The 9,974-nt window shown below is 42.2% G+C and overlaps 2 pseudogenes; one reads left to right on the top strand and one right to left on the bottom strand.

The window, feature by feature from the left end:
* Window positions 1–454: 454 nt before the first annotated feature.
* On the bottom strand, window positions 455–1,232 carry LOC119282053 (annotated as a pseudogene).
* Window positions 1,233–2,157: 925 nt separating this feature from the next.
* LOC119279923 lies at window positions 2,158–8,735 on the top strand (annotated as a pseudogene).
* Window positions 8,736–9,974: the final 1,239 nt, after the last annotated feature.

The following is a 9,974-nucleotide window of genomic DNA, read 5'->3' as shown; positions in this document are numbered from 1 at the left end:
ATATATTATTTAATCGTGGAAATACCATGTCAGGTGCACCTATCAAAATCGGAACAAACCAATTACCAAATCCACCTATCATCGCCGGCATAACCATAAAAAAGATCATTAAAAAGCGTGAGCTGTTATTAAAACATTATAAAGTTGATGATTCCCACCAAGAATTTGATCGCCGGGTCGAGCTAATTCCATACGAATCAGTACAGAGAAGCATGTGCCCATCACTCCTGCAATGGCATCGAAGATGAAATAGAGAGTCTCAATATCCTTGTGGTTAGTAGAGAAGAGCCATTGAACCATATTTGTCATTTTTAATTTTAGAAATGAAAACTTTCCTTATCGAAGAGGGACCGGGGGGCTGGAAGAGAAAAGAAAGAGGGGCCCGCCCGGGGGCTGGAAGAGAAAAGAAAGAGGGGCCAGGGGGCTGGAAGAGAAAAGAATCAGAATTACTGAGCTACCCTGCTTTTTTTTCTAATTCCCTTCTAAGATTCTCCGACTTAAACAAGTCGAGAGCATGCTCGTGCTTAGCTCTTTCAAGACTTGCCTTGCTCTTGGGGATTTCTTCCCACCGGATCCTCTGTTCCACTTCCAGGCACCTCCTTGCGGAGCTTTCCGCCTCAAGGAGATCCCGGTTGTGGGAAACAACATTTCAAAAGAAAACGGATCCTCCCTCATTCTCCCGCAGATCTTGATAAGACGCTTAGAGAACAGTGAAAGAATAAGTTGCGTGAATATGGTCCAGATAGGAACGAAGCACTTCATCGACCAAGTAGGGCTCGATCAGTAGATAAGGCGCTACTCTTTGATAAAGCGCCACAAATTCCTGAATGACATCTTGTCGCATAGAAGAGAGCTTTTCTTCCATTAGGAAGAGCTTAAGCCGCCCAGGTATGTCTTCTGGGGGGTATTGTGATTAAGCTCGTTCTGAATGAATGTAACCCATCTCGGATCCTGCTCGTAAAGACTCAGATAGAAGTTTAGCCCTGCTAAATGAGCTAGAGCCTAGGGGTCTTGAATCTCCGGCTGGAGAGTGATCAGAAAGGAGGAGCCGAGAAGCACGAACTAAAAAGATTGAAAATTGGTATTAGGCATAATATAAAACGACAAAGGAATAAAAATATACAAACTGAAAGTAATATCAAATTATATATTAAGGGAAACTTAATACATAAGAAAAAATAGAAAGTAGTAAAGCGGGTAGTGGAGAAGAGCCATCGAACCAGATTTTTCATTTGCTTTTCGTTTTGAAAACTTGACTTATGAGAGAGGGGCAACGAGGCTGGAAGAGAAGAACTTGAATACTAAACGCTGGGAGAGAAGAACCTTAATACTAAACCAAGTTTCGGGAACTTCTTGGTGACTTGATTGGTTTCCTTCCCCCAATTTGCAAAGGATGATTCCCATGAAGGTGATCTCGATCACCATTCTATGATATTTTTGGATGCTTTTGAGAATCTTTTCCTTTTACCTAATGCCGGCTACCGACAACTTACTTCATGCTATTACTAACACTTATGACTGAGCCGCACTTGCTTTCCAAAAGAAATTGAAACTATCATGCCTGAGACTAGCCAATAGAAGAAAGAGCCACAAGCAAGCCATAACAACATCCTTTTTCTTCGCTTTCTTCAACAATGCGAATCTAGCTCACTCCTCATCATAACTCAAAAACAAATTCGAGTTCCAAATTGATATTTACTCAGGTAAGCAATAAAATGTGAAACCAATATTCATCATGAAACTTCAGACACTAATGATTGTGAGGTTCTGGAAGAGAGACGTCGTAGGCTGATTCAAAGTAAACAGAAAACCACCCCTTAAACTCATTTGCTCAACATTCTTTTCACATCAACTAGAAAAGTGGAGAAAATCCAATAAGGGGAGGTCCTGGTGAATACAAATCAATTGGAAACCGAACCCCGCATTCATGTCTCTAACAAGGGTGTCTAAGCTAAGCGGCCATGGAACCATGTACCCCGGGAATCTGAACCATTAGGTAGAGTTTCAGCTGAAAGAAAACCAGGTCAATCTTCCGATCGCGAGTCTTTACAAGCTTGAAACAACTTAAGCACAGGCAGGAGTCACCCCTTTTAAAGTCAGTATTTATGTGGCGCTGAACAAACAAGCGGATACCTAACCTTCGAAGGAGAAGAAAAGATGGATGTATCTTTCATTCATATCGATCAGATCAAGGGTGCCAAACTCCTCATTGATCCAAAGAAAGAAGCTGACACAGGCAAGCCCTAGATGATCGAGTAATCATATTGACTTGGGTTATGCCAACTTGTGTTGTGTTTCGTAACCAGAGCTACTTGTCCTTGCGTTGCCCAAGAGAAGTCATCTTTGCTAGGCTGTTTTTCAGTTGTCTAGCCATACGTGGGAGCGAAGATAACTCCAAAACGTTCTGGTAGATGAGGGGAGACTTGTTGTATCCATTTCCCTCTCTGGGCAATGATTTCAAGAGCTAGCATCAGATGGTCTATCGTGGCCTTTTTATTTATAAAAACATATAAAATGAAGCATAGATGAGACACTGTTTAGTGAGGAACTTGTGGAAGGCTTGGGCTATCCTCGTACTCTTTGGTACTGACTCATTATTATTATGCGGCAATCATATCACTGTCTTTATCGACTCCATGCAAAACATGTTCATTGAATTTGATAGGCCTAAAATGGCTAACATTATGACCAAAACTACTAACATGCCAAAACTGGTAATAGGCCCGCAGATCTCTCTGGTTATCAATGCTATGTTATTGTGTTCTGTAGCCTCGCTAACCACAGGCGTGGATCCACAAGAACAGAAGAAGCAACAAGATCGTGCTTCCCTGCTTTAGGAGTTTCTTCCACCGGTGTGCCTATAGGGAGATAATGACTCTCCTAAAACCCTTATTTGTGGTTAATTGTTAATTGGGCATACACTTTTGTTGGATCCATATCTTTGAAAGAAGACTAGTTTGGCACGGGCGGGCTAGAAATACTTCGAGGATAAAACCAATCATTCAAAAGATAAAGTCCTTTTGGGTGACTCTAGATGGAGCAAATCTATAGCATCAGCAAGTCTAGCGCGTTCTAACCACTATCGCTTTCGTCTTGTAAAAGTGTAATACATGCGACTATGAATTAGGGCCAGTAGACTAGAACTATAAATTGACCTGGCGTCGACGCGTAGCCGCTCACCATTATGGTTCTATTGGTTCTCATCGAAGTATCTAAATGGTTCTATTGGGGTTCTCTTCGAGATATCCAAATATTATTTGGAATTTACCACCCACGTGGAGCCTTGAATGCGACTATAAATTGGATCAGTCACACCAGGCGATCACTCTCCTGGAGAGCTCTTATGGCTCTCATGTGATAACTAACTCACCTTTCTCAGAATCTTCTAAACCGGGATCCGTGGTTGCATATGTTGGCAGTAGCACTTCTTCATTGTATTTGTGACTTGGCTTTGTGAAAGCTCCCTTTGACATTCTAACACATTGGCATTCTAATCTTTGATCATTTATTAACAAATTCGACCCGGAAGGCTTTTTAGATGAACATAAGGAGTGGTGTGCAGACCCACAGGCAGTTACCAATATATCATTAGATTAGTTAATTCCCACGCGCCAAACATGCATCACCACACTGCCTCCCAAAAGCTTCTTTTAGGCTTCCCGGCACATCACATGCTTGCTTGATTTTGCTAATCCGATCCAGAAAACTAACATTCTCCCACGTGCTTCGGGCCTTGCAATAGCAGTAGATGCCACAGACATGGTGTCATTATCAACAATTCCTCAATCGACCAGAAGAAAGGGAATATAACCTGCCCCTCATTGTCCTTCAATCATGGTGCAATGAATATCGTAGATAGAGTGATTTCGATCTCATATAGCTAGCTTTCCTTTCAAAGTGAAACGATTTTCCTTTTACGTTGAGATATTTGAATTGGATTTTCTTTCACCACTACTATCGTAATGCATAGAAAACACTGACGTTTCCACTCGCTTTCAACCACTGCCACTTTACCTGAGTACTGTGACGCAGTCGGTCAAGTATTGAGTTTCTGCTAGTATACACTACTAGGGAAAACCCTAGCAGTAGCGCTGGTTTTGTGCTCACTAGTAGCGCGGGTAGGCGCGCTACTAATAAGGCACTACAGCTATTGCTTAGAAGTAACACATGCCCGCACGCACTACTGCTAGGACAAATAGCTGCAACGTTTGTTCACTCCCACGCTACTGCTAATGTAACTAGTGGCAACGTGTTTTCTCTCCATCCCTACTAGTATTTCTTAGTGTATTTATGCGCCATCGTACAAATATTGGTACAATACCAGTTATGAGGTTTACATCATTATGTCCATAACAGTGTGTCAAATGAAGGTGGATTAGGTTCAAGTGGAGGCAATATGTGGTGCATGTCAAAAGTATACTACTAATCCAAACTTGATCTAGTTTGGACTAGTAGTACTTTCGATGTGCACCACATGTTGCCTCCACTTGAATCTAATCCGCCAGCACAAGCTATTTAATCATCATATAGTCATTACCACCAACAGTATTTATTTAATCACCACTAACACTAGCTAATAATAATCATCATAGTCATTAAATAGTCATTACCACCAACACTAGCTATTTTATCATCATAGTAATAGTGTAGCACATCATCATGTTCAAACTCATTTCTAGCTAGCTAATCACTCCTGCTGCTCTCTCTCAGGTAAAATAACATAAAACATGTGTAGCTCTCCTCGTTGATCAAGTTGGAGCATGCAGATGAACCTGTCTCCTAATCGTGGGCTGTGCTTCTGCTTGCTGCCCCCTAGTACTTGTCTGCACTCCCCCATCACATATTTGGTCTAGTCTTGCACTATTAAGCATCCGTCGCTAATCTTGAATGCACTAGAGTAATCTGTAGGATATCTTGGCCGTAAGCTAATAATACTCATGGTACCTTTAGTCTCGATCCCATAAGGCACAACATTCATCGGGAGTCACTGTTGAAGAACATCGTGTGGTAACATACTTAGCAATGAAGTTTAGCTTCAAAAATAATGTATGGAAAAGATGCACTGAGGACAAATAGTAAAAATCTTACCATCCTTCCTAAATAGATGTGACCGTACTTCATTACGAACACTATTGGTCGCACGTTTTCAGTACTAACATTTCTAAATGCAGGAAGAAAATTTGTCTTGACAGTATCAAGATCTGCAAGCCATGAAACATAATGACTGAGCTCCTCGCAGTTCAGGTCAGCCCCGGCACAGTATACGGTCCTGTCTACCAAGTGCTGGACATGTTTGCTTGCACCGAAATAAGCTGACAATACAAATTAGTTGTCAACTATTTTTGAATAAACAATATCAAAGACATAAATATGGTTGAGAAACTTACATAATGGTATAACTGGAGGCGTCTGCACATCGACCCAGATGTCGTTATTACCTTCAATATCATCTTCCGGACGAATATCAAAGGTGATAACCATATCAGGCTCAAATGCATAAGTCTTGCATAGTGCTCGCCATGTTTTGCATCCAAAATAGGTGTAGTCATCAGAATTGTATAATTTTACGTTGAAAATATAACCATGCTCGGTCTTTAAGTAAACTTTCTTTACCTCCATAGCACGATTGAAACCTATCTTATCCAATACAAAAAATCTTGCATGGCAGGGGATAAGCTAGTAGAATAGTAAAAATAAATAAATTATAAGTTCAAGCAAATGAAGCATATGTCATGCTTAATTACGAAAAAACATGTCATTGTGACTTACTGTATCCACTTCGAAGTTCTCGTCCAGCTTGATGCTGAAGTGCCTATCATCATCTAGGAAGATTCCGTCGCACAGGCCGCGCTCGTCTTCGCAGTATTTGCAAGTACCAAAATCCTTTTTGTCGTCAGACATTTCCTATGTTCATAGTTGAAACATTAATTGAAAATCAATCGAAGAGAACAACCAGTATACTCAACACACAAATCTGGGGCACTCGATATTTCCTACAAGTCATGCAAAAATTCACGGAAAAGTCCGGCATGACCTTTGCTAAAATAGGACATATCGAGCGCCTGAAATTTGCCGGAACGGAAATGAATCGACACTCCGGCAAAACATAGGCCACTCGGAGGTGTAACCTGCAAACATGACCGGCCACTTGGGCAAGCACATATCCTATTTGAGCAACACAAGATATACATTTCAAAATATCTTATAGGACTCAAATTAGCATGCATTCAATAAGCAAAAGTAAATCATCTCATGCGTCCGTACATCGTCGAATATTATCACTAATACATCCCGAATAGTGTCATACATATAACATCAGTAATACAACTAAAACCCTAGCACACGACGGGTATCGACGCGGGTGGTGGACACCCACAGAGAAGGAACCATCACGGGATCATAGCTCCAGTGAGATCCATGGAGAACCTGCCAGGTATTGGAGAACCTGTGCTCCAACGCAAATAAGTAGCGACGGACATGCGCGTCCTCCTCACTGACACGGTGACGCACCACCTCCGCGGGGTCCTTGAGCCTCTGGACCGTCACTGGCCCACGCGACCGCCACCAAAGAAGGTTCGGGTCAACGACAGGCTGGCTCCTCACCAACCTGCGCCCCCCGGTAGGTAGCGCCTCCCAGTACCACCCCAGCGGAGCCCAGTCCCGGACATGGCCCGTCTGGTCAAGCAGGTGTCATCCTCCGCCGACTCGACGACGAGGATGCGGGAGAGGCATCGTCCATGTCGATGCAGAAAAAATTGCTTTAACTAAAAAAATAGCAACAAGTTCTTACTAACTAGTTCTATTAAATCTATTAGTTCTTACTAAAAATGAACTTACTATAAATAAAAATAAACTAGTACCTAATTAGTACCTAGTTCTTACTAACTACTCCCTCCGTTCCGATTTACTTGTCGTGGTTTTAGTTCAAATTTGAAATAAAACCATGACGAGTAAATCAGAACGGAGGGAGTAATTAGTACCTAGGAACTACTGCCCTAATTACCATATAAGTATCCATTTTTAACTATGGTTTGTAGTACCTAATTAAATAGTGTTAATACTAATTGCAATTAACTAACTAGCACTAAAAATAGCCTAGGGTTCATAGTAACTAGCACTAAATAGCCAGGGTTTATACTAAGCAAACAAGAGAGATCGGGAAAGTGCTTACCGAGGCGCGGCGAGGCGGGGTCGGAGGAGACGGCAGCGAGGCGGGTCGAGGGAGACGGTGGCGAGGCGGGGTCGGGGGAGACAGCGGCGAGGCGGGTCGAGGGAGACGGCGGCGATGCGGGGTCAGGAGAGACGACGGCGAGGCGGGGTCGGGGGAGACGGCAGCAAGGCGGGGTCGAGGGAGATGGCGGCGAGGCGGAGGCGACGAGGGGGAGAAGAGAGAGTGGGGAATTGGGGGAGGAAGCAGAGGAGAGGGAATCAGGCCCGCGGGGGGTTAGGTGAAAATAGGTTTAACAATAGCGTGGGGAGGCAAAACGCGCTGCTGCTAAAATCCATAGTAGGTGCGCTGTTTCTAGAAGGGCGCTACTACTATACCTAGCACGTCGGGAACAGTGTGGCAATTATAGTAGTAGCGCGTTCTGCTGCTGCCGCGCTACTGCTAAGCGGGTAACAGTAGCGCCGTTTTAGCCGACGCGCTAGTGCTAAGTAGCAGTAGCGTCTCATTTTAACAAGCGCTACTGGTAAGATTCTGTGTATAGGCTTTTCCTTAGTAGTGATATCAAGGACTTGTGAGAACTGAAAAGAAAAAACAAAAAATAGGAATTCTCATAGTTCATTGAAATAAGGGAGGGCCATTCGTGGGGGGTTCGTTGAAGAGTTGGATTCGATTCCCTTTATACGCGATGTGGTGAAAAAGACTGATTCAACGAAATATGCCATGCCAGCATTAAGATTTAAAACGTGTCGTGTACTTCCAGGAAATGTTCGGAACAGAGAATTTTCTCTAATCCAACGCCGTATTATCTGAAGATTGAGGAATAAGAGGAGATAAGTCATCGAAGGGTTTGTTTGAATAATGGACTGGTAACCATTACTCATTTGAAAGTTCCCCACGGTGATCTAATATCTTTTAAAGAAAATGATGCAAGAACCCGCGGTTTTGAAATAAGTAGATCTTTCTATATTTGACATATCAGTTGGAAAAATCATAGGCAAATTCCTATTGGCCATATCAGTTGGAAAAAGAGAGGAAAATTCCTACCGGCCAGAATCTGGAGAAGAACAAAAAAGGAATGGTTCCGCTTACTCACAACTCAGAGGGGATGCCGCTTACTACTCAAATCCAAGGAATTGCAAAAGTTGCGTTCTTATATGCAAGAAGAAGACTTTGAAAGAACAAAGAAGTTTGGCTCTGCAAAAGTATGCTTAGGCAGTTGCTTTGCTGAGCACAACAGAATGAAGATGAATTTGTTTCATTTCAAATACTTCTTCTTATTGAAAAGAGGGAAGGATAAAAACCAAAATCTTCCTACTTGAACAATACGTACTTTTTAGAAAAGTCTTATTTATATAGTAATTCAACCTATTGCTCCGGATCCCCGTTTACTAGGAAGATAGGAATCAAAAGGATCGAACTACCTACTCATTATTCGGAGGTGAATCATGGAACACTAAAAGCTGTGTTATCTTATGGACCTAACATAGGTTACATCCCTCACGACATAAGATTGAAAGATCCAAACCTTCCTCTTCGGAGCGGAAATGGACATGGCCAAAACATATAAAAAAGACCGTCCTAGTCGCTCATAGGGACATATCTATCCGGATAGAGGATAGTCTAGATCAATTTTGAGAAAAATCTCTCTCTATATAGATAGGTATCTCTGTGGATAGAGATAAAGATATGGATCCCTATAAATCAAAATATATGGAAAAAATCCACTTTTTGACTACTACTACTATTTATTAGACTTTTTCAAGGAAACATCATTTTTTCCGATTTAGAATGAATTGGTCAGAGCGTAGACAAGCAAGCAGAGCCCAGGAAAGAGGTAATATCGTCATAGAGTAGTCGACTATAAGTATAAGACTGCTGGCCTGAGAGAAGGCAGTCTCTCTCGGGAAACATGGCCCAATTTCTCTTCTTTCTTTTCACACGGGCAACAATTGGGAATAAAACAGACCATGAACATGAGTTTCAAATGTAAAAAAGGGGAAGAGTGCATTCTCCACTTTCTTATCTCGAAAATGCGTAATATAGTGATGTCATGTGTCTGTTTCTCTGAAAAGGTGGGTCGGCCCTTAGGGCAAATAGTAGTGCCAGGTTCCATTGTTGAATGGTCGTTTTGCGGTGACCTTTGTCCGCTGTAGTACGACTGACTGGCGCATCGCATCCAATCTCTCATGTCAATGAGTCAGTTAGAAAACAACTCCAAATGAATCAGTGATTTCCCCTTCCCTCGGAGCGCAAGGGGAAACAAGATTGAGAATGAATTAAAACACACCAAATGTTTCATTTTTCCTATTATCAGTGGTCAACTCTGATACAAACCAAGGGAAATATAACCTGGAATGCCTTCTTTAAGGCACTACTATTTCTAGTGGCATAGGTGCTTTATCAGAATACAAAATATGTACATACGAGGACTACGATTCCTATTTAGAGATATTCCTATGAGCGATAGACGTAGTAAGAAAATTACGTACGCCAATAACAAATACGAATACGAATTATGCCTACGAGCCTACGCAATGGCATGTTTCGGCATATAAAGGTAAGAACGAGAATAGCCTACTGCCTCCACTCGGAAAAGGCAAAGGTATCCAGTATAGGATATCGATGAACGGAGGACAAGGAAAGCAGGCAAGGTGAACCTCCTTTGCCAAAGCCCTTTTGAAATACCTTCTTTTTGAACCTTTAGAAAATACCTGCTAGCTATCGCTAGTCTTGTTTAACCAGCTTCCCCCCCTTTGCTTGCCAACCAACCGAGAACCAACTTCCTTGTTTTCTTATCCTTGCTTCC

Source organism: Triticum dicoccoides, chromosome 3B (assembly GCF_002162155.2).
Source record: "Triticum dicoccoides isolate Atlit2015 ecotype Zavitan chromosome 3B, WEW_v2.0, whole genome shotgun sequence".
NCBI classification, from domain to species: Eukaryota; Viridiplantae; Streptophyta; class Magnoliopsida; order Poales; family Poaceae; genus Triticum; species Triticum dicoccoides.
The sequence above is the reverse complement of the archived record's forward strand: the minus strand, read 5'-3'. Positions and strand labels throughout refer to the sequence as shown.